The following is a 22,274-nucleotide window of genomic DNA, read 5'->3' on the forward strand; positions in this document are numbered from 1 at the left end:
TTTTGTTTCTTACCACAGCAATTAATGGGCTAAAACACTGAATTCTCCAAAACTGTTGAAGGGAAAAGGCAGAGTGCTCATTCACTAATAAAGACAGGAATATAACATCAGGCAAATGAAAAGAACAGTGACTGACACAAGAGGGCACTCCTTCACTTCTCAGTGTGTTGTTACATCGCCACTTGTAGCAGCTTCGTGAAGGATATCTCGGTGTTGCCAAGAGGTGAGAGCGGTTTTGAGGCTGGGTTTTGCTCAGGTCTGCAGAGCTCACCCTGCAGTGCAAGGACTGAGCTTGCTTGAGGAGTACAGGAATAAAATCACAACGGTTTGACTTCCCTGCATGCTTTTGCTTTTACAACACTTCTGTCCTGTGAGCTGCCAGTAGTACCTGGCCGACTACCTACCAAACCGTGAGGAGATCTCTTTCCATTTGGTTATGGGGAATGATAGTTCTGTTAGACCCAACATCAAAACACGAAATGCTACACACTCACAAATGAGATCTGACTCTTACAAATTCCATGTAAATACCTGCAGCAAACAGAGCTCTCTTCTTACTTTGGGGATAGCTGTATTTGTGTGGAAAGTCCAGGCCGTCAATTAGAATCACTCCTGCACGTGGGAACACAGTGAGAGAAAATAATCACTTAATTATCTATGTTGGAAAAAGAATTAAAATGGAGATAGCCTCAATCCTGCTCTACAGATGTAACAGCTTGAAAACAATGTTCCCATATGCTTTGCATTACCCCAAATAGCAGGAAGTAGAATGGAAAAAGAGTGTCCATTGATCACCTGGGTCTCATCTGATTAATCGGGCAAGGCAGAGAAAGGCAAAAATTTCTTGTTAACGTGTATAAAATTAGGTTCAGGAACCAGCTCCTGTTTAACCTGTATTTTTGTAATAGGAATAGAGGAGAATATTACAGGTTCTTAACCCTCCTATGTGGTAAGTTAAAATTAATTTATTTATTTCAATTAACATTTTAAAACCCATCTAGAAAATATGAAAATGTGGAATGGAAATTAGTATTGTTTTCACTTCTATTGCCGCTTTTCACAAATGTTTCTTTTCTGATTTTTGCTTTGTGTTCTTGCTAGCTCTGTTTATCTCTGTGGGGGATCTGACTTTGTGATTCTAGAAAACCTTGTAGTATTGTCAGTGCCTCTTAGTGAGGCTCAAGCAGGAACAAAGATGCTTTCAGAAACTCCCAACCTAGACAGACATGGTGTTCCTTTATTTCCCCTACTGAGCCCATGAAGGGGAATGGAGAATAATGGATTCTTCTTACGTTTCAATTGTTCTCATGTATGATGAGTCTGGTTTCATCAGTGAAAGCATTTGGAATGTAGATAACTAGTTTTCTTCTAGAATTGGATTCTGTACTAGTAGAGGACATACAGTAAGCATCAACTGCAGAAAAAGAGCCTAGCTTACATTCAGTTTTGCTCCTGTTTCCAGCTAGGTATAACATCTTGATTTTTGGTCAGGAATCTTACACAGTGCTTCCTTTGGCTCTTTGCGAGCCATCAAAGAGCAACTGGAAGCAGATGCATATCAATGAGAATTAAATTGATGTCTATCTATGTATTATTTATAGCCAGTTCTTAAAAGTATTCTGAAGCTTCAAAACAAGATGCTATAATGGATACTATTTATTAGTGCTATGGTGGTCTTAAACTGTGAATTTCTAAAACAAAAGCCTTTCATGAGAAATGCGCTATCCCTGGTGGTAATATAAAAGAGCCTTTCAGGAGGATCCAGGATCAGCATATTTCCACTTGTAAAGAATTAATCTGTACATTTGCCCTCTCTAAAAATGCTTTAATTAAACACTTTAGAAAAAAAAACCCAGAGCAGAGAAGTGAAGTTGAATGGACACATTAAAGGTTTCAGTAACTTTTTAATCAAGCAGTCAGTCAAGCATATCTACATAATCTTAGACGAGGCACTTAGCCAAACAGGAGTTCACTCACTGTTATCTCTGCTCAGGGTTGGTCTGAAATCACTTGTCACTGACAGGTCTACGTTACAATACATTGTTCACACAATGTGTGATAGATGTTTCCCTTCATTTGACCTTTTGGGTAATAAATAAATCTGCTGCTGATACCGATTATCGCCTGATATTCCACTGAGCTGGTATCAGAAATACCTTTGCCACTGGCAGGGGTAAGAACAAGCCTTGTACCAAAGACCAAGATTAGTCTGGTTTATGCAGGAGAAGTCTGTGAATCCTGCTCAGGATCGCTTACGCTAATTCAGCTCTATGGTACTGGCAGTATTGGGAGCCATGATCTAGACAGCTGATGACCATGATTAACTCAGTGATGTTAAATACAGCATCGTTCGCTAGAGCTATGTTGACAGCATTGGTGCAAGTGGTTGTGTCTTACTGTTAGTATATCAGGCTGCTCTCACCTGTTGTAGGAATGCACTGAGAAGTGTGGAGTCCTGTCAAAAACACTGGTGTTGAGTAATTCGCCTTCATAACGCTGAAGTTTGCTATTCCCTGCCTAAGGAAATCTGCTTGCAGCTGCCTGTGGGTGTGCTATTGTCATGTTGTGTATAGAAGTCTGTTCAGTGACCTTCACAAAGCTGCTTCCTCTCTTATGTCCCTGTTTCTTTTCCCGTCCTGTTGGTTCCGTGTTTAAGGTGTGTGTCCTTTGACATGAGAAACTCTCCCACAGTGCCTACCATAGTGGGAATCGGTTCTTAGAGGGGAAAACTTATATAAAAAGTAATTAAAAAAAACAAACGCATCTGAGTTCTTTGAGTAGCAGAGCAAATAGAGCTTGGTTTTCTATATATTGTGAGAAATTCTTAACACTTAATGGTATGTAAACTGCTGTAGAAGCTTTTCTTATAGTTAGGACATGTGTAAGATCTTTCTTGTGTGCGTCCTCCAGTGCCAAACAAAGGTGAGCTCATGCTGCAGTCTTTACTGCAATAAGAGTATTAAAAGATCCCTCTTCTCTGCCCAGCTCCTGTTTTTGTGAATCTTGCAGGATCTTTATGTCTTTGAGACCTCCAGTTCTCCATCAAACTTGGTAGAAATTGGTCAGTGGATTCTGAATTATTAGCTGGGTGTGGGGAATGGGAAGAGGGAAGGTGGGACAGAGTGAGTGTGATTACAAAACCTCACTGTCTTAGGAAACCAGGCTCAAACAGAACACTGAGCAGGAGACTTTAGTCACACAGCAGGCTGTAAGCTTAGCTGGAGGGAGGATCTAAGAACTCTGATTTGTCAGTCCAGCATCTTCACCATCGCTAGATCTGCTGAAGTCTGGCTATATCCACACAAGTTTTGTGACATCTCTAAGGCAAAAGCTCCTCTCTGTAATAACCTAAAGTGCATTTTTTGTTATGAATTGAATCTGGTGCTCATTTGGCACTGTTGAACATGCAATTCCTCCCGTTTGTCCAAAATAGCAGAAAATAACTGCCAAAACAATTATTTGCTGGCTGTGTGCAAGAGCTTACAATGGGGAGATATCCTGCTGGAGCAACTCAGTGTTTCTATCACTGTCAGCAGTTTGCAGTCCTGTCGCTCCTCTCTCTCACACATGTGCTCACCGTGAGCACTTGTGCTCAGAAGGAAAATGCAGGCTTGGAAGTAAATTGCCTCAATAATTCATGGGCTTTATAGCCCAGAGCAAATTATACCTTGGCTCTGCCATGAAATTCAGGTTGCAAATCCCTTTATAGCCAAGCTCATTAACAATATAAGTTAAGTGGTACATCTATAATGGCTTTTATGATCAATGCATTATAATCTTTGGAGAGTAATAAGTGGTAAACTTGCAACATCAAGAGTGAACCATCAATAGGGTCTGGATGTAGTAAGAGTTGGAGAAAAGCCATTTCTTTTTCTGCCTTGCATTTGCCTTTGTCTGCCTCGCTGCCCCAAATACCATTTATTCACCGTGCAGTATGTGCTGTACTACCAATCAATAAAATAGATCTTACTGGCCTGAGGGCTGGTTTGCTGCATTAAGCAGCAAGTTGGAAATATGTAGACAGTCAGGAATTCCTGCAGGTGCAGGGATCTTTGTTACCTCTTCCAATAGTGTCTGTGACTTGGTCCTAGGTGTTACAATATTAATTAAAAAGGAGGAGGTGGGGGGTGTATCAGCCTGAGGGAGGAGATTGCACTTAAATGGTTTAATCTATGGGAGTTTTTTTTGCAATTGCTTTTAAAACCTAACTCATGTTAGTTTTATATTAAAAAATCATTTGTCATTCTTCACTGAAGATGAGGTATGCCCTGGTGAAATGGATTCAATCTTGGTTTTGACTGCCACATGTTGAACCTATGACACCACCTTTGTCAGAGCATGTATCACAGAACAGGGGGTTGCTGGCTTCCAGCACAAATGGCTGTATACTAGGAGTAGATGACCTCAGTGTACATGCATGTAATCCAGAAAAAAAAATAGTTTTTACTTTGTTACAATCCTAATACTAGAATAGGCCTTCAGCAGAAATAAACCAGCACTGTATTACTGAAGCCCCTTATTATCTGGTCCATCAACTGGTAACTCCAGGTGAATAAACATTTGCACAAAATAACTGAAGAAAGACTAAATGTTTGCTGGCAAATAATAATTCTCCCATTTCTTACAAAACAGAAATTAAAAACTGATTTAAAAGAGTAAGATCTGGCTTCTATGCTATCTGTGAGTCTTGAATTCAAACTGTTGGCTAGTTTTCAGGACACATGTTAGTCACATCAATGTTTATGAGTTTTGCTTGGCGGGACCTGACTACTGGCTCAAGTTTCTAATTAAAACTTTGGTTTTGAAAGTTAGAGTTCAGAAAGTTATAAGTTGGAAAGAAAACTTTCAATTTTTCTAACTCTTTCTGTAATTTCTGCATAAACCTGTTTCTACAATAATTATGTTTTTTTATTACCCTTTTTACTACAAGATTTATAGACGTAAATGAAAAAGGGGCCCTGATCTAGGCAAACTAAGTGTTATGATCTGTCGTGGGTTTTGTACTTCAAAGGCTGCATATGCCTCATATCAGTGCTGGGATTTTCGTTTTGTCTGTACCGCTTCAGAAGAGGGTCTTCTGGTATTAGAATTGCTAAGTAACCTGCAGCAAACATGGCCAGCTATAAAGATCTGGCACGTATGCTTTCTGAGAACCGCTACCAGAAAGTTTTATGTTTGTGGAGCATTAGCTGCTGCATCTGCACCATACTACAGCTTTCTATGTGAAAACACTGTTACCTTAACAGAAACAAAGCTAGACGTGTTGGTTCAACAGAAAGGTTTCACTCTATACACATGTATCCCAGTCCCTAGTTTTGCAGTTTGCTTAACAGGGGGCTAAAAGAGCATAGAAACTGTAAAGTTAGTAATCACTTGAATACTAGAAGGAATAAATGGCTGGTCCAAGATGTAAAGGTGAGAATTCTGTGGCATCATTTCCAGTTCTTTCCCTACCTTTTCAAAGCAGTTGGGAAATATCTAACTGCAAATTCAAACAACGGGAAAAGAAACAGACCGTGCAGTGTAAGCAAAGCACAGCCTTTGAGATTCGCACACTGGGAGAGTGCAATACCCAGCACAGCTGTAACTACTGGAAAAGCTGCTTATGAAAATATCCTCCTGATCATCTTCCCTTTGTTACCCATTTTCTTTCTAGAATATGTAAGTACTAAGCAAGTAGCTATGGACATGTCAGGTAGATGCTAGTCGCAAGGGAAGGAGCCTTTAAAGCCAGTTTTAAATAAAGGAGTAACTTAGAGAAATCTTACTTAAATTACTGTCAGGGGAAATAGACTACGTGATATTGAAAGTTCCCTTTGGGTGTCTTGGATAGAAGACATAACTTTTTTCAAAATGTACAAATGCCTGAATCCGCACTGAAGCGCTTGGTTCTTACCAGACTCTCCTCTTCCTTGCTTTCCCAAGTAGCTCAAATCAAGTAGTAGGATCAAATGTCCTGCAAGATGCTACCTTAGATGTAAACACTAAAGAATACTACTCCTTTGACAGTTTGTACACTCACTTTTTATAATTTTGCTCATTTCTATCTTGTTGAAACTCAGTCTTTACTCTTTAGTCTATATATAATCTTCAGTCAAATTCAGTCTAGGTCTCTGGAGTCTGCTTTCAGCCCCACACTGTATCAGGTCAGACCAGGCAAGAAGCTTTGCGCAGCTCTGAGGGGCAAGAAATGCTGTCACTTACCCCCTGGACAATGCCTCCCAAATGGATGCATATCTTGTCAAAAGGCAGTTTGTCAGAGACACCCATGTCCTGTGAAGGAGGTAAAAGGAAGCTGTTCTGCACTGCACATAAGGTCACTTCAGCTCTTTTTAAAGCATGAGGTGGCAATACCATTGTGACTAGCTAGCTAACCAGAAGGCCATCAAAATAAATATGCCATGCGTATCTGGAGAGCTGGCCCTCCAAGCCCGTTACTCCACCTAAGCTGCTTTTTTTTTTCCACGAGATGGCACCAGTGAGCCTCAGAGACCCCGGTGAACGTTGCTTTTTCAGATTAGGTGCTGGAAAGTAACATTTAACTTTCTCATGAAATTTAATTAACTTTGTTTGGAGGTAAAAAGAAATATGCTTTTTACTGCTTACTTTAAAATAGCACATAGTGAGATCAAAAAGCCTACTAGATACAATGTCCTCCATACCTGCTGTGAAAGCCTGAAGTTCAAGTGACCATAGGGAGAATAAAGAAGTATATACTCCGTTATTTTCACTATAATATTCAAGAAACATTCTGTGCTAATAGGAAAGGCCATCTTTCAATCTAGAAACATCCTGGAATGTGACAGATTCCAGCTCTACCGCAGATATTCTGGGCATCTATACACACACCACTTTAAATGGCTTTTCCCCTACTTCCCCTTGGCTAAATACAGAAGTTACAGAAACACTGAACAGTTGAGGTTGGAAGAAACCTGGATGTCACCCAGCCAAACCCTCCTGCATGCAGCAGGGTCAGCTAGAGTGGCTTGCTCTGGAGCTAATCTCCCTTTGAAGAATTCAAAGTCAGATTCCATCTTTCTGAGCAACCTGCTCTAGTGCCTGACTACCCTTACAGTAAACGTAGCTTTTTTTGAACATTTGAGTGGATTTTTTTTTTTTTCCCATTTCAGTTTGCTGCTGCTGCTTCTTGCCCTGTCAGTGGGTCACTGAGGAAATTCCTCCTCTTCCTTCTTTATGCTTTCCCATCAGGTGTTGTATACCACCATTGGCATAATCTCACCTGAGCCTTGAGGCTAAAGAAACCCAGCTTGCTTGTCTTCTCATCATATGTCAGATGCTTCAATCCCGTAATTATCAAAATCTAATGACATCTTCTTTCCAAATTGCCTAGATCCTATCATTTAGGAATTTCACCTGAATTCAACTGTGACATTAAATTTATTTCTACCAAATGTAGGCCTAGAATAAGTAGCTGCATAAAGCAAACCATGGGAAATATCAGGTGAGCTGGATACCTAATAATCCTGTTTACCTCTTCACACTGTGCCGGCAGGCTGTATGCTTTGATGCTACCTATGCAATGCTTTTTTATTGCGCTACTTAGAGTGGCATTGCATCATCTCATACGGTGAGAGTTCAGCACAGGCTTGTGATTACAGCGGTCAGCTCAATGTGCTGCTGATTTGAGTCCCAGTGGTGAGAAAACTGGAACAACTAAATCAGACGGAGCAGAGGAGATGCTTCTACAGGACCTTTTTAATTAATGGTGAGCTGCTTGAAAGCACAAAAAATAAATGCAATCTACCTACTGCTTTGCATGGTGCTTTTGGGTGGAAGATGCTATGCAAGTACCCCCTCCTGTGGGAGATGTTTAGACGTACAGGAAATCACCTGGATTAAAAAAAGAACATGAGGAATAATGCTGTTGCAGCTCAGAAAAGAAAGAGATCTTCCTTTTCTCCAGTTTCTCTCATTGTCATCAACAAGAAAGCTGTATTTCATCAGTGTACGTTCTTGTTCCCATAGGTTTCAATCAAAATCATCAGCTATTTGGAAAAAAAAATGTTTTCTTAAGGGAATTGTAGCTAGTAATGCTGTAAAACAATTGTTTAGTGCTATGCTATAATAACAAAAAAAAAATCTAAGTTTCATATTGATTCCTACCTCTTTTCAAACATATCTCACTATTGTAGGTCTGAAATTTATAATCCCAAATCTCTAAGCTTTAATCAGTGTGTGAGATGCTAAGTAACACTAATATAACTAAATAACAGGAATCCAAATCAGGATATGGATAACTTGGTAATTTATAGGATTCGTTTGGTGATATCTTCATTTATAATTATAAAATATAAAGCTGCAAGTGTTAGTTAGCTGAGAGTTCTATTTTCCACAGTCCCTCTTACTTTTTACCTCCCCTGATTGTCTGCTTAGACCTGGTCCTGTAAGATGGCCATTTGGTGCCCATTTTTGTTTTATCTCAGCTTGTGCAGTCATTTATCCATGTGCCCATGATTAATCCAGATGCCCAAATTAGCTACTTCATAAATCTGAAACAACATTCAGAGAAACGAAACTACAAAGAGGGAGTTTCTTCTCACTCTGGAGATGGGGTGGGGGAAGAAAAAGGCAACTGCTAGGTCTACAAATGAGTCAGATTGTTTCTGTTATGGATTTACAAAAAACACATGAATCCCTAATCACAGTTGTGGGGTCTTCCTGGCAGACAATCAAATCCTGCATGTCTGCAGTTCTAGTGATTCATATTTTAAGCTGTTGCTGCATTGTTTTGAATTCAGGGAAGGCTCTAGTATAAAAACTCTGGCACAGGAAGTTCAGCTTCCTCTCCAGATTTCCTTCCTCCACCTCCTTATATGCAGAACAGCAGGGAATATATTTAAGCCTTGCCTGTGCTGTGTGGAAACTCAGCTGACTGTAGAACAGTTAGCCTTTACACCCAGTACCTTCAGCTGCAGCGTACAGGACAGGCAGCACAACAGACCAAGTGGTTCTTAATGACAAGACTTAATCCCCAAAATATTCTTAACAGTTGAGTTGCATTTTCTAGCTGTCTACAAAGCTGAACCTAGTCCCTAAAGCAAGCATCACCAAAGTGTGTGTCAAAGGTGACTGTTTTCACCATTCAGTCCTACTTCTACAGCAAACCAGGCAAAACCTTTACTGATGACAGTCGGTACTTTGCCATAATATAAATGTGCCACAACTACAGAGTAAGAACTACAGGAAACCAGACCTGGATCAAGTTGTCATCTAAGGTAAAACTAATTTTAACAGGCTAATCTCAATTGCTTGATTTTTATCTAGGTTTTGGTGTCCTTTAAAAACAACTTGCTAGTTTCTGGGCTGATGGCCAGTCTGCTTTAAGCCTCAGATTGAAATAGATATGGGGAAAAAAAAGTACTACAACAACAAAAATAAAAACAAACAAACAATGTGTTATAACTAAGTTCTGGCAGCACGTTAGGTGTGCTAGGAGAACAACAATGCACAAAGTGTGACACAACATTAAAGACCTCTGAGCTAGGGCTGTACAAACTGGAACTACCTCATGGCATTTGTGTACGTGCCAAGGTCCTCGCCAGGATGGCAGAGGTGGCACAGCTGTGGTATGGAAGCGCTGTACAGCTGGGCTAAATCCAGGTGTGGCAATACACAAAAGCAGCTTCTGATGCTTTCAGTTCTGAAACCTGCCTGTAGAGCTATCTCTAGGGTGTGTGGCTGTGCTACTAGTGCTTCACTACATGGTGAACGTGTTCCCTACAAGAATGCTTTCTGGGTATAACAAAACCAGCATGAAGCATTTGCAGAGCGGTTATGACTAAGCTCGACAGGCATAGTTTATTCTATCACTGACCTACCTCCAGAACAGAACATGCTATGCTGGGGAGAGGAACAGCAGCAACACCTGCTTCAGTACCTTTTGCTAGCACAGCCAGAAGAGACAGCAGTACAGCAGCAACATGAGCAGGGGGGGAGAGGCCTGAGCGGCTAATTGCTCGTCATGTGTTGCAGGATGCAGACTCTTCCCACTAGTTACAATAGGAGGAGGAGGAGGACAGGAAGAGCTACAGCTCTCTTACCACCACCCCCTGCTCCAATTGAATCTATCCATTCCTGAGACCTCCCCTCGATTTTATCACCATACCTGTGGGCAGAAGTACACGGGGCTGATTTAGCTGCAGCCCAGGTTAAGCAAGTGTGGTGTTGGAAATAAAATAGTGCAGTCCACGCATAGCAGAACACTGCCCTTGGATCAAATCTGACAGCCTTGTGTTACTAACGTGCAGCTTACTACCAGGCTGGCACAAAGCATGAAAGCATGAAACTGGGACTCACCTCAGTGCCAAATGCAATCGCTTGCTTTGGAGAGTGGCGAGTGTTTAAAACCCCTACCACATCACCCACTTGCTCATGCATATGTACGAGGAAAAAGGACTCACAGAGCTTTGGCCACATTCAGATGCTCACAGTAGCAGATTAATACATAATAAATGGCAGTACAGTCAATAACAAATGCCCAAGGGTGATAGTCTATCTAGATGTAGACCTGCTGACTAGTGCGTATTAATAAACCACATAATGCTTTTAGCTGAGACTCCAACATTAATTTTGATAGCAGAAAAAGATTTTATTAAAAATGCTGAAAATGTCATTCCTGGTTATTTGTATTACATTTCTTATGAGGATTTAACACACACATGCCCCCAGTAAAGAAATATAGGAGATGCAAAAACTGCAATTGACTAATCTGATAAAAAAAAAACAAATTAAATGCAAAAAAAAGCAAACACATTTTAAATTGTGAGAAGTACATTCGCTTCTTGAGTGTCTAATACTATAGGATGTTATGGATAGGAACTGTTTTTTGGGGTGTCTTTTATTTTTTTTTCTCCTCTGACATATTCTTTAAAACATCTTCAGGCATATTATCATGGTAGTCCATAATCCATATGTCCAAAAATTTAAGTAAAAGGTATTAACATGGAAAAATGAAACTACTTGATCACTTGTTTTCTTTCCTTTGAATTTAGTATTTTAAAATGATTCTTAAAAACACTGCCCAGCAATCTAAGCTGTTCAAATAGTGCAGTAAGTTCACTTATTTGAAATTGTCACCATATATGTTGTGTTTTTAATTAAGTGATGAATAGCATATTGCTGTGTCTGTCTTTCATGGTGTTGTTTTTTTCTAGTTCTAAACCTTTCAGGAGTCACTGAAGTTAGTGGGGAATTTTACTGACTTGTAGGCCTGGATCCATAACCTCAAAAAGGAAACTTCAACAATTCTCTAAATTGTTCTGCTGCTGTTATATTACCAATGCAAATCCCTACTGGTACCACTGTGGTAGAAGATACAAAAGATACAATAGTCTTTATGTTTTATTGCATTAGCATAATACACATCAGTAATATAACAGCATAACTCAGCCTAAACACACACAGGAAATATTATAGCTCTGTTGCTGAGCTTTCTTACGTAAAAAAAAATTGTTACCATGTTGTTCACAGTATAATATAAAACCTGGTTTCCAGCTGTTACAGTTTACAAGTAAAAAATGTCTTCAATCAAGCATCAAAATTTGGCACATAATAATCACCTAAGAATAGAATTTATCCAAAACTATTTTGTTCAGCTAACTGAAAGCTACAGCTTCTGGAGAAATAACTAATCACATTGCTTGTTTGTGGGTTCTCTTCCTAGTTTTGTGCATGTTCATGGAGACCTGTTATCAGTGGGAAAAGCCTGTGGTTTATGTTACTTTGGCTATCTAGTTTGTGAATGCTTGCCTTAACCCTTTAAAACACTAGTCCAAATCTGTGTTCTAAGGTTTTCAAAATATTTTCCACCAAAATTGTTTTCAATAGTTTTAAGCAAATGTATACATGTAGAAGGGCTTAATTTATTCCATGATGTGTAATTTGTACAAGAAACTAGTTTTGCCTGCTGTTTATTTACTCACACATTAATTCTTCCCGAAGAGAGACTTCCTGCTGGCTCAAGCACATATTTCCACATGTGAATCCCACCAAAAAAACCATAGTAACTTGTCCCATATCCCTGCCAATGGATTTCAAATCCTATTTCTAGAACTGACAAACAGAACTCAGTAACAGCAGCAACAATAGCTACAATTTCTTCCTTTCTTCCAACCTCCAAAATCTCGAAATATATTGGAAATGTTACTGTTTTAAGTTTGCAATACCATTGTGCATGATTATGTCCATTCCTCACTGCTGCGCATAAAACGAACTAAACAATTCATCCAAAATCAGACTCCATACCTAAGCCAAGAATAAAACTGAAAAGATCAGTCTCCAACTCCAGAATTTCAAGTCCTGTGACGTTATGGCTCTGTTAAGACAAGGGTAAAACTCCTGCATGTCATGTAACTTAAAATCTCCCCTGAACTCTTGGAATAGTACTGCTTGGCCTCAGAAAATCAGACTTTACTAATGAGGCCACTGCCTCTGTCAGTTCCCCTGACAGTGATGTTTTACTTTGTTTGGCTTGTTGCTTGGAAACATGAATTTTATAAGCACATCTTTTTTGAACAGGTGCTCACAAGAAAGGGTCTTGCAGAATTAGGATCTCTGACAACTGGTTTGAGATTTGGGATGTTTACTGTACCCGAGTCTCAGAGGTCACAAGAAAGTTCTCTTTTTTTTTTACTAAATTAGAGGACTTGCTCTCATGTTGAAAAGATATGAATTTTTAGAGAGCTAAGGAAGTAGATTTGTTTCAAGTCTTTTTTCTTATCAGCAACTGAACAGCAACATAGATTAGAGTCCTGCTTGCTAACATCTCAATTCTTTTTAGCATTTTTAGGAGAAATTGTCATGGTCTACAAATATCCTCTACGAATCTTCTATAACATAACAGATTTTTTTTCTTCTGAAACAGTAAGATTGGTGTATTTTTATTTTTTTTTTTTCTCTTCACTGAGTTCTCTTCCACTGCATTAACAGAGTGGTTGGGCTGAATTCAGTTGCCAATTTTGCTTGACATGGATACTGGAAGTTACCTATTTTTCAGACCATTTTGCTCAGTTCCAGTATATTTTCTGAAATAAATGCTTACTTTTGCAATACGTAAAGTAACCATTATTGAATCTGCTCATTTTATTATCTCTTGCAATTAAATGAATAACTACTGAATTTTCTAAGCATGCCTCATCCTTTTCCTTTACCACAAACAGGCTTTGTTTGGCTAAACATAGATTCTCCAAAGAGAGTGATACGAGTCCCCTACTCCAAATACTTTTGCCTTATGAATGCAGTTTTTGTTTACTGCTGCAGATTCCAGAACTGAAGCTTTACTGCAACTGCAGCAATGAAATAAATATAACTCTTTTTGAAAGTACAGCACCCTGCTCAGTAATTCAACATTTGGTAGCTATTTCACTGTGACACCTGTGCCCACTTTCTGAACTGTTATGTCACGGATTGAAGAATCTTCTACAGGAATCTGACATGTAGCTAGATAAGCAGATTCTTTTTTGTACTTGAAGGTATTTCCTGCAGACAAACTTCACCACAGGTCTGATGCATCTGACATCATGGAAAGTTTAGTAACTAGGCTGAAATCTCAATGTGGATTCTAAATTCTCAGCATCTCCAGGGTACCAGTTGTTTTCCTGTTAGTTGCCCAATGAGACAATTACACCCTTGAGGAAAGTCCCTTTAAATGGAAAAATAATAGGCTTTAGGCTTTTACTCAAATCGCTTCTTCTGCATTCATGCAACTGAAAAGATCAGTTACTTAAAAGTCTGTGTACAGTTAGTGTGTATGCATGTGTATTTACAAATAGATATATCCATATATGTACAGACCCTGTAGAATCTTATTTCTAAGACTGTAACAATGCCCTTTTGTTACTATTATAGCTGCAGGATGGGTGTCCATACAAGAAATATGTCCATTTACTTGCTCATTAATACCTGTTCACTTACTGCTTTGGATCCATCTCACCTCCAAACAACCTATGCTGGGTGTGTGGTAAGAACTTTTTAAGAAGATGCTATTTTATATTCTATATATTTTAAATTCTATATTCTCCCCTGTTCTGTTTGCTGTGATTCAAACCAGTGCAACGTTTGTTTCATGCCACTAAGGGATTTCATCATGTTGCAAAACATCATTTGCCCAGAAAGGGCAGCTTTCCAGTCTCTTTGTCATGTTCCAGCACCAGAGGACTTTTAAGAAGTTGATTTATGGCTTGCTGAGCTTCAAGATATAAGGAAAAAATAAACAAGTAAACAACACACATTTGAATATGAAAGAAAAACAGAACAAGATCTCCTACAATCACAAGGACATGGAAAAGATTTCTGATACAGTTCTGGTTGTAGGAAAAAAAAGCACAAAAAATATTCTTCTGGCTCGCTTCAAAAAAAGGAGAAAAAAAAAAAAAAGCAGTTAAGTGTGCAAACAGGCTTGGACCAACCTTGAGACACTCATATATGCTTCAAGGTTGTAAGCTGAACATATAGGAAAATTCAGAACAGAGCTTACTCCCAGCAGATGAGCTCTGTTAGTTTGTAGAACAAGTATAAATATAGATTGCAAAATTATATATTTGGATCACTCTGTATGATTGTATCACAGTATAAAATTAGTATTCCTTGTAGTCAGTGCCATAGATCCAGGTTCAAGCAGCACTAACCTTTCTTTTCACTTCTTTCCATAAACTGCTAGGTGGTAGCGGCTAAATAATTTCACATGGTTATCCATCAGTTTTCTATGTCTAAGACAAAAGTAGTGATATATTTTGGCTTTAGGAAATGCTTCAAGATCTGCTAAATATAACAATCCCATTCAGGAACTAGGCAATGATTTTTTATGACTGCTGAAGTCAGAGATGCGTAGCGTTGATCTTAATTGGGTCACAAGGCGACAGGAACTGAATACGTTTTTTCTCTAGAAATAAAACTTTCTCAACCAGAATTTATGACAAAACAAAAATATGCATAATTCCTTTTTGGACATATGCTTGTCAGTGTGTACTGTCCCCATGTAGCTTATTCTGCTTTTAAGAATGAGATTTACTGTCATATAATTTATATTGTCGAGAGGCAGGAGACCTTTTCTCCATTAACACTACTGACAGGACCTGCGGGAACGGGGTTAAGCTGAGGCAGGGGAAATTTAGGCTGGATGTCAGGAGGGGGTTCTTCACAGAGAGGGTGGTTGCACACTGGAACAGGCTCCCCAGGGAAGTGGTCACTGCACCGAGCCTGTCTGAATTTAAGAAGAGATTGGACTGTGCACTTAGGCACATGGTCTGAACTTTTGGTTAGACCTGTGCGGTGTCAAGAGTTGGACTTGATGATCCTTAAGGGTCCCTTCCAACTCAGGATATTCTATGATTCTATGATATGCTTATTACATTCACAATAACACACGCATATGCAGTGGAATTAAATCTATAGGATAGTGTGGTCCTTCAGGACTGCTCTGCTTGGCTTAACACGTAGATTTTTTTTTTTTTCCAAAAGATTTTAGAGCAATTTTCCAAGTCTCTCAACAATTCTGAATTAAGTATTCTTGAATCAATTTCATAGATGAACCACAATAATCCATACCATAAGTTCAATATCATCTTCCAAGACTGTACTAGTTAAGAAACTTCCTGCCTTTTTGTGCTAAATTACATGACGACTTGCAAAGCTAGTTTATGCTACTTTAAAATCATGTCAATTATATTATATTCTCTTCTGACTAAAAATGTTTTGTTAATTTCATGTTTTGTTCTCAGAATTCATTTTAAAATAACTTTTTAGTTCCATTGTAATAGGCAAGCTGAAAGAAACTGTGAGACTGCAGAATGTAGCTAAGGAGACTCAGTTACTCCTACTTTTTCCTCTGCCTGGACTCACTGAGTGTTTCTGTTCGGAAAGCTTTTATTTATTCCCTTTAACGAATCATCTTGATATTCTGCTACGTAGGTCCTTCCTAGGAAAGCAGCAGCATGATTTTAACTTAATTGTTAAAGAACTGTCAAAGAACAACAGGTTGAACAGTTACAAATCGGTTTAAGAAATAAATCAGAGTTCCTGATCCTCAGAATAAACTTGGGAATGATGCGTAGCTGAGCTGAAATGCACTGTGTCGTTTAATTTTGGTGGAAAAATAGGACCAAATAGGTGAGAACTTGAAGCAAAATCAAAATAAGTGAATATTCTATGAATCTCTGCAGTTTTTGTAGAACGTACGCTATTCTGCCTACTAGAAATCAAGGAATACAAAGGCAGACAAAATACACTGCAATGGAAAATCGTGTTGGTGTGATGATACCAGAATACAAGGTGCTTTCCTGAGTTATTATTTTGGGTAAATTCATTAGAAACACTCACCTGGGATGTCACAAATGGAGAAGTAGGCAAAATAAATAACTTTCTATTTCTCAAGTATTTTTATACCATCTCGGGTGCTACACAGTTTTGGTAAGTGCTGGGTTTTGCCCTTTACAGTGTAATTTATACCTGTTTGGTGACAATTACTCTTTCAAAGTCCAGGATCATCTGAAGTTACCGTAAGAATCATGCAGTATATTTACTCAGACAAGAATATGTAAATTTTGATTACAAAAATGCAATAACAATGCTATTCGTATGCAAAAATGAATTGGATTCTAAGCAATTACAAAAATACTGACAAAACATTCAATAAAACATGAATGTAATATGTTTCTAAGCAGTATACAAGGCAATTTCACTTGCAAATAAAACTTGTACTCATTAATACTTTCGGGACCAAGTTACATCCTTGCTCTTCTTGTTTAACAAGAACACCTTCTCTCAGGACTATGTAATATCCGTTCTTCTATCTTTCTGCTTTTGAACAAGATTTCCTACTCCTGCAGTCTAAGACAAGCAACAGTTGTCTTTTTAACTGTTATATTGATCAAGATCCAGCATGGATTCCTCCAAAAACACTGTTCTATACATAACAGCATCACTGAATGAGAAATTTAACTGTTTCTAAACAGTTTCCACAGCTTTCAAAGGCCATCCCATGGCATGGTTACTTGTCGTATGAGCTTCTGGACTCAGAAACTCAACTGCACCTTCCAGCTCTGTATTTCTAATTGCCTTAGTGGTAAAGATACAGCCATATGTTTGACAAAAGGTATAGTTGGGATGCCTGAAGCAGTTCATTAACGCAATCTGTCTCATCCACACATTCAATGAAGGTTATTACCTCTGCAGCGGAGATGTCTGAGTAGGATGCCTGTGGCCATCTGAGCCCCCAAGTTGCATGGTGTGGTGTCCTGCAAATGTAAAACAGAATTTTACAGGTCTGATGACTATGATACAGATGTGAAAAGACCAGAAAGTAAAAAACATTCTGGGATTTTCCCTCCTAGGCAGTACTCCACCCTTATTTTCTAATTGCAAAACCATCTTAGATCAGGGAAGAAAAGTGGCATTTTTTTGGTCATCAAGATTCTTAAGTCTATTTCACAGGTATTTTAAAGACTCTTAGTAACCTTTGTTTTTATCAGTGATGGCAGACACACATATATAAGAGGGAAAGCAGATCCTGGGGGCTGGAACCAAAAAGCAATTTTATATGTGTATGCAGTAACTGGCTCTCTTTAAGCAGATGTCCTATAAATCAGGAATTGATAATAAATATAAATTTGTGTGGCATAATCGTTTCCTGTTTGGAAAAGTTTCATAGTATATATACAGTATTTACTGAGGTGGCCATTTTAACAACCACCTCTTTTGTGTTCAGTGAATAACTTGAAACAATGATATTCCATAGCTTCACCAGTGTGCTGTGGTGCACTGTAACATGCAGGTTTTGAATGACAGAGCAGCCTGCAAAAACAGGTGTTCTAGCAGCACACCAAATACTATAGACTTGGGCTAGTTTTGTCTTCATGTTTGAAACAATTGAAGAGACACATAAACCAGTGAATCTATCTAAAGATTTATCTAATTTGGCATGCTCTATAAAAGGGTTAATACAAGACGATTGAGAAAAAGGTGCAAGAGATTTTGCAACTGAGAATTATGGAGCAACCTGTTTACGGGAGGTTTTCTTCAGATCTAAATCAAGCTTCTTGAGGAAAAAAATCTCTTTTTGCTTCAGTTGACCTACTCCTAGCATGCATGGAAGCCCCTGGCATGAGAATTCTCACTCTTTTGTGAAATTAACGTGAGTTACATTTCCTATTTATTTCAGGTCTATTGAGCTACCTCAAACTGTACTCTTTAAAAAAAAAATAATAAAAAAAATCGTTAATTATGTGTATTAGGTCTTCAGGTATTAGCAGCTAATTTCAGCTAAAATTTTAGTTACCAACTTTTTTTAAAAAAATCTAAAATGGTAATGTGACACAGAAACAGATAAACTCATACATGGATTAAGTCCAGTTATTTCTGGTGACTGTTGCACACTTGCGCCAAATACAGTCTAGGATGGGTTTTGTATGTATCTATACGCACATACAAAAAAAAAAAAGGTTAAAAATGAAAAAAAGTATTAAAAATAATGTACATACAGTAGCTTCCAGGATGGGACTATGTGAAGACACCAGAATGAAACATTCTGTGCATTGTGTTGCACGTAGTTATGTGCGATTCTTCAGGAAGATTTAAAAATGCAGCACAACTGACTTGTCCAAACAGATTTACTAAGAAAACCCCAATACAATCAAACCAGAAAAAAAAACACACCACCTCAAACAACCCTCCACCCTGTCAACAACAATTTCCAGTCTTCATAATCTCTTTTCATGCTAGTAGTATAGCTATATATCAATCAAATTTTTCACTGGAGATGAGACTTAATTAAGACACCGGATCAGAAACAGGAACTACTGCACAGTTGCGTTTTTACAAAAGAATAGGTGTGGTGAAAGAATTAGTTGTCACTCAGCAGATAATCTCTATTTGTCCTGTCCTATTTCCTTAACCAAACTCCACAGATTTTAAGAGTTGGTGTAGCACAGACCTCAAGACAGGACATTACCTTTAGCTCTCATAAATCAGAGAATGCATAGAAAATTAGAATGAAAATTAAATTAAATATTCCTGGAACAGGATAAAATTATGTATATTTTGCTTTAAAAAAAAAGTTTAGGTACTATAATTTTATTATGATATAGACAATTCATACAATGAATCTTCCAGTTCAGTAACAAAATCTCAATACCAGAGCTCTTAGAGAAATAAAATGTTATTTACTGTTTGTTATGAACTTCAGAAATCTATGTTTGTTTGTTATACATGTTTCTTCCAGATCATTCAGTGTTACCTAAAATTTCCGCAGTCAAAAACAACCCATGGACACAAAAAACTTGCACTTCCAATTTTGACTATTGGACTTAAATATTGTAGCAGCATGTACAACTGCTTTTTAGATCTCTAAAATACTTTGTATGTATCTAATAAGCTTGTTGTGTTGTTTCTTCAGTAGTTCAATTTAATCTGTATTTTGCTGATTGGAATGCAAGACAAATTTCTACCTCCATTCTCAAGCATATTTACATACATCTCCAAGTGCCTCCACAGATTTTAAGAGGGCAATTCCTGTTCATGATGAACACACATGCCTATTTCTTGGAGGGGATGGAAAAGAAATTATTTCCCTATGGCTGCCAAACAAAATAGAAGCAATTTGCGACTATAGGTAATGAATGTTTTATTCTAATTTCAGTAAATTTCCTATTTTGCTACTTGGAAATCTCAGGGCAAAGAACTAAAGCCTTAACAGAGCACATAAGTTATTTAAAAACAAACATTTGATTATTATAAAACAAAGGTTTAACCACACCAGGTTATAGCAGTTGTTTTTAACAGACAACCTGAATAATTGCTAACCCACTTTCCTACAGTTTAATTGACAAACCTATGCTTTCTCTTACTAATTACAGGTAACCAAACCTACCTTTCTCAGAAAGCATGATGGCAAGTAGCAGTTTTTTTGTTTTAAATTCTGCTAGGCTGGAACTTTGCAGAGAAAAAAAGTGGACTCTTTAACCTTTTTAAAATTAAATTCAATTTTATTAGAACATAATCTTTCCAGATAGGCTTTTAAGTATCTCTTCAAATTTTTTTTATTCCTAACTTTTTATTTTAGCTTTTTCCTGTTGTATGAACAAATAGTGGGAAAACAGATATATGTTGATAGGAAAAAAAATGATGCAATACTATGTACTTACTTTCTATTAATAAGTAATGAAGTTTTAGTGTATGAGCACTTAAGTGAAATGAATCCATATTGGTAACATCTGTCCTGCCTGGGTTACGTGAGGTCCAGTCTGTAAAACAGAAATTATTATTTTTTTTTCCACATTCTGTTATTTTTTGATTTACTCTTTTCTACAATGCCTTCCAGAGGAGAAATGGATGCTTATCCTGGAAGTAGAATATGAAAATAAGTCCCTGGAAACTTTGGCCCTGCAAGTTCTCTTGAAAGTGATACCACAAAAAATAATTATGAAGGTGCAAACCTACAGAGCTGCCATAATCTTTAAGTCCCTGACAGAAATATGGCGATACAAAAGGGATTTAGTACTTGCTAGCAGCTTTTTAAGGCCTCAACCCCCCACCTCCGCCATTATTTGTGCGTAAAGCCCCACAATTCTTATGTTTAATATCCTCACACGCCAGTGAAAAAGGTTTCTCTGCTCTCCCTCCACGCTCTTTTTAACCGTTTAGCGCCACTTTCGGGGCTTTTTTTTTTCTTTTTTTTTTTTTTCCTTCTTCTTCTTCTTGTTTACGCCGGGCTTTTCACCGCCGAGCTGGCGTCGGGCCTGGGCGCCCCGTGAGGGCGGGAAGCGAAACCCGGGCAGCCCGCGCCCTTTGTCCGCGCTGAGGAGGCAGCGCCCGAGGACGGGGCGGAGGAAAGCGACTCCTCCAGCGCCCTTCTCGACAGCAAACCCCCTTTTTTTTTGCAGCCTCCACACGCTTCAGAGGGGCTAAGGGAGCAGAGCACTGCCTTAGGGGAACGAAGGAAGCCTTGGGCGCCGCCGGGTTGGGTAGCGGGGCGGCGCCGTGCCGGGGGCTGGCTGTGAGGAGGAGCCGAGCCGAGCCGAGCCGGGGTTTCCCGGCCGAGCAGCACGGGCGGGGCGGCTGGGGGGGGAGGTTAACCGCGCCCAGGCTGCTCGCTTCCCGATGGCTGCGGGGAGCTAAGCGGGGACCGAGCGTGCGAGGAGGAGCCGAGAGCCAGCGACACCCCTTTGCCCCCCCCCCCCCCCCCCCCACTGCTCTCCGCTTCCGACTCTACGGCCCGAGCTGCTCGCTGCCTCGGCGGGATCGGCCAGACCCAGCGCGGACGGCTGCCTGCCTCCTCACCATCCTCCTCCTCCTCCTCCCTTCCCCTCCCTAGGCCGGCGGGGACGCGGGCAGGAGCCGCGGGCGGCCGAAGCGGCCCCGTTAATGAGCAGGTAACCGGCCGCGGGGCGGGTTGGGGCGGGTCGGACCCCAATAAAGCCTTGCCGGCTTTCTTCAGCCCCCTTCGCCCCCACACAGGGCTCACCGAGCCCTTCGTCCCCGCCGCAGCCCCACCCTGAGGCCATCTTCCCGCCGCCCCCCCTTTCCTTCAGCTCTCCCCCTCCATCCCCGGTTCCTTCTTCCTCTGCGTGGCTGCGCCCTTCCACCCCGCTCCCCTCCCCCGTTCTTCCCCATCGCTGCCGCACTTCTCTTTTCCCTCCTTCCTCCCCTTCCTCTGCTTCTCTCAGCCTGCCCTGGTGCCCCCATTTTTCGCCCTCCCCCCAAAAAAAAAAAAAAAAAAAAAAAAAAATTCAGCCCCCCTTCTCGCCTCAGCGGGCGGGAAGGGTGGCTCATGGCGGGGCCGCCTCAGCATGGCGGGGGCGCCGAGCTCCCCTTCCCCACCTCGCCCCTGCTCCTGCCTCCCCTAAAAAAGAAGTGTGGTTGTGGCTGGAGGAGGAGGAGAGAAAAAGGTGGGGGTGGGACCCTTTCTCTCTTGGAGGCTTTAAGGCGAAAAGGGAGGGGACGCTGGGTTTTGCGGGGATCCATTTTTAATTGGAATTACGCCGCGGTGGTCTGCGTTAAGGGGGGGGGGGGGTGGAGTGTTTTGTTAAAATACAAAAGGTGGGTTTCCAGAGAAATCAAGCCGATAGAAGGAATGCTTGGAGAAAACACTCGAGAGAAAGCTATGGTGGGGCTGCTGTAATGGTGGAAAGCTGACTGAGAGGAGAGAGGGGCGAGACCGACAGGGTAAGGCTGCCTTCAGCACCCCCTGCCCGGCGGGGGGCCCGGGGGTGTTTTCTTCTCCTTAAGATCACAGATGAAGATGCATTTTGCTTCACATTTAT

At 40.0% G+C, this 22,274-nt stretch overlaps 1 protein-coding gene and 1 long non-coding RNA gene across 6 annotated transcripts in view; one reads left to right on the forward strand and one right to left on the reverse strand.

Moving 5' to 3' along the window:
• Window positions 1-148: 148 nt before the first annotated feature.
• Window positions 149-20,994, reverse strand: LOC116497680. Its single transcript, XR_004254125.1, has 4 exons — window positions 20,601-20,994; window positions 20,157-20,255; window positions 17,183-17,252; window positions 149-612 (listed from the first exon to the last, which is right to left on the reverse strand). It is a non-coding gene; the product is annotated as an uncharacterized LOC116497680 (long non-coding RNA).
• Window positions 20,995-21,068: 74 nt separating this feature from the next.
• GNB1 (G protein subunit beta 1) overlaps window positions 21,069-22,274 on the forward strand; it is a 44,664-nt gene continuing 43,458 nt past the window's right edge. For 2 of the 5 annotated variants that reach the window (XM_032201560.1, XM_032201562.1), the window contains exon 1: window positions 21,070-21,383. The gene's annotated coding sequence lies outside the window, so the exon portion shown is untranslated. Of the gene's footprint in view, window positions 21,384-22,008; window positions 22,177-22,274 lie in introns of those variants that run through there. The other 3 variants (XM_032201561.1, XM_032201563.1, XM_032201565.1) reach the window with 2 other exon arrangements.

The sequence above is a fragment of the Aythya fuligula genome, chromosome 21 (genome assembly GCF_009819795.1).
Source record: "Aythya fuligula isolate bAytFul2 chromosome 21, bAytFul2.pri, whole genome shotgun sequence".
Lineage (NCBI taxonomy): Eukaryota > Metazoa > Chordata > Aves > Anseriformes > Anatidae > Aythya > Aythya fuligula.